This window comes from Galeopterus variegatus, unplaced genomic scaffold, assembly GCF_000696425.1.
Source record: "Galeopterus variegatus unplaced genomic scaffold, G_variegatus-3.0.2 Scaffold237, whole genome shotgun sequence".
Classification (NCBI taxonomy): Eukaryota; Metazoa; Chordata; class Mammalia; order Dermoptera; family Cynocephalidae; genus Galeopterus; species Galeopterus variegatus.
The window spans coordinates 685,837-689,420 of NW_007726348.1; positions in this window are offsets into that span (position 1 = coordinate 685,837).

Sequence of the window (3,584 nt, forward strand, 5' to 3'; positions counted from 1 at the left end):
TAAAAAAAATGCCAATCTGAGACCATGGAAAGTGAATTGCAGACTGCTTTTCAAAAGACATGTTTACTATTTCTGAGTTCACATGGTATCTCTAGACTATGAAGGTTTTGGTTTGTGAATTTCTTTGAGCTTCTACTCTAATGATAGGGTTTTTACTCAGCATTTTAGTTATTGTAGGTGATTCTAAGGTACCCTTAAGAGCTTTCTTTTTGTTTTAAGTGATAAGTCCTCTAATTGGGTTTACACTACTTATTTACAGATTATTTCTTATTAAATTATAATTATATATAAATATACACTGCAGTTAAAAGCAAAGCACAGGCTTTATACAAATTATCTCCTAAGTGGAATACGAATTAATAGGTTCCATTATAACTGTTTTACATGATTTATTTAAAAGAAAGTACTGTAATACTCATTTAGGAAAGTTGGCCAACCTGACCCTTCTTGTTGTGTTGACTACTTTGGCGACTGCTGTAATTGCCCTGATTTCAGACAGGTATTTCTTTCAATTGCCAGTCTTAGGAGACTTGTGCCCATTAATGGACACAACAGCAGAAGAATTTTAATTGACCTCTCAAGTATAATGAAGGAGGTGACCAAAAGGCCCAGGTAGTGATGGAAGGGAAATTTGTCCCAGCCACGGCCATTTAGGCACTTCTGGGAAAAGAGAGGTTGAGATGTGAGCTACAAGCAGATTTGCAAGTTAAACTGATGGTGATGGAGGTAGCAGGGGGATGGATTCCTCTTATATTGGGTCGAACCATAGGCAATTGAATAATTTTTGGAATTTCATATGGTTCAATACACTGGGGAAAGAACAAAAAAAGATTATATGAATGCTATTTGGCAAAAACTGCTTTGACAATCACTGTATAATGTTGTATATGTGTATAAGAAGTGCCACATCAATAAGCACAAGTAGAAATAAATCAAAAAACTTCTGGGAGACTAAAGAGTAACAGAAGTTGAAAAAAGCCATGATCATTTTTGCATCCAGCAAGAACTTTATCGTAATGATAGGGACAGTGAGATTGTAGAACTCACTCTCCTCTGGGAAAGTGAAAAGTGATCACCCACTGGGAGGTGGCCTCAAGCAATCAAGCTTTACTATTTACAGGCCACACAATAACATCAAAGGACACTGAGCAATCACACTGGGAACCAGCCCTGCCTGGCCAAAACTTAGTGAGAGCTTCTGACCAATCCATGTGACACAGGTAAGTGACTGGGCAGCTCCACGTGGCTGGTCCCAACGCTGATGCCTGGAAGCATTTGCAATAGCACAAGGTTTTTCTTTAAGGGCGGCTGCTCAAGCTGCACTAATCTAGTTTTAGCAGAGACATTAAAAATGTGAGGACAGTATTTGCTCAGGAAACCCTGAGTGTGTTGCTGGTAGAGGCCATGCTGCATACAGATGAGGCAACTGATCGTTTCTTGTAAAGGTGGACGTCTATGAGCCTTCTGGAACCGTGACTGACAAAGAAATGCCACCTTCTCACATTCCCCCAGAGTGGTTTACAAAGCAGTTCACAAAACACTAGTTTTACGTTGTGGTCTATTTTTTTGAGAGTCAGATTAGAGATAGGACAACAGTATATATGTTTCCCCTAAAAGCAGATTCAGGCAATCACTTGTAGCTTAGAAAGAAAATAGCAACAAAAACCTTTTCCTTCTGTCAGATAAAGCAAGGAATAACATAGCTTGATCTAGAAGGAGAAAGCAGGGAAAGGACTTGAACCTCACCCATGTCATTTCTATAGCCTCGGGAACTCTTAGATGTAAAATTATCCTAAAATAATTCTTTGGAATGATTTTTTTGCTGGCCAAGGTTTCTCATTAGGGGATGCCTATGTACAGCTAACAGAATCCAGGCATATCATCACGAACAGAAGTGCTTCCCCCCAGACGTGGCTGAAGACACAATGGAAACCAGAGAAAAGCATCTACTTCACTTCAGGCAGGACCATGTCTTATCAGATTTTGTGGTCCTCAGAGTTCCCAGCAAATACTTTGAGCTCATAGGGGCTCACAACTATTTCCTGAATGAAAAAGTGAATGAGATGGCTTCAGGAGGAGGAAGGGAAGCCTCAACGGAGTACCCAGTACTGCCCAGACTTCACCCACAGGGAGTGCACACTTCCCGCCTCCAGGTGTTGCTGGAAATCACATTGGAAAGAACAGTGAAAAACAAAACCGATTTTAACCTGACAAAATGATATGAAAGTTGATCACAAAAATTGATATTCAGAAATTGGTCAGAAAAAATGTTAAAAGAAGACTAAAGAAGGAGAACTAATCTTTGTAATAGATATTAAAACATATTATATAACTATAGAAATTAAAAATATTTGGTACTGGCATGATCAATGAAATAACATAGTCTATAAATCAACCCTTATTTGTGGGAGATTAATATATGATATAGGAAACATTTCAAATCAATGGAAAAGAGTGACTAATCAATAAACAGTGTTGGGAAACAGCTAGCCAGTTGTGGGGAAATAAAGATTTCTGTTTCATTCCTTATACAAACATAAATAGCAGTTGAAGATATTTAAAGGCAAAATTTTATATATGTAATACACATATACTATATATGTACACTTACACTATTACTAACAGACACTATATATATATATATCGCATGTCAAAATATCCAGAAGCCATAAAAAGAAAAGATTGATAAATTTGACTACATAAAAAATTTAAACATTTGTTTTGAAAAAATATTAACAATCAGTCAAAATGTAAATGACAAAGAAGAAAAAAGTGTTACATAAGTGACCTGGGTTTAATGTTCTTCACATTAAAAAAGCTCTGACATATAAATATTAATAAGAAGATGAACAACCTACCTCTTCACTCACCAATATGAGAAAGGGATAAAAACAGTCAGGAAACATGAAAAGGAACAAGAATGTACAATAAATACATGATAAGATGTTCACCCTCTTTCTTAAATGAACAATGAAAATTAAAACATGATAGTAATTTCGCCTATTAGATCAGCAAAGATCAAAACATTTGACAATATCCAGTGTTAATGAGGATGCAGTAAAACTGGCACTCAAATACGTTGGTAAGAATGTAAACTGGCATAATATTTTGGGAGGTAATTAGGCAAAAATGTGAAATGTACATTTATACCAAAATTAAAATGTACATAAATTTTAACTGAGCCATTGGACTTGAAGAAATTTACTCTAGAGATAAACCTATATTAATATATATGTATAAATGTATACACAAGAATATTCACTGCAATATTGTTTATGATAAAAACATTAGAATGAACCTAAATGTTTATCCATAGAAGACATGTTTCTAAAAAGTATGGCTCACTCACAAAATAGAACAGTATATAGACATGGAAAAGGATGACAGAGACCTCTAAGTAATGAAGTGTGTCATTGCTAAGTCACAAGATCAAGTTGTAAAGTAATCTTGTATGTTGTTTGAAAATTGTGTTAAAATAAATATACTGAGAGTCCATAATGTGTCAATACACACACACACACACACACACACACACACTGGTGGATGAAAACAGACTTACAATTCACTGTATACCCTTCCATATG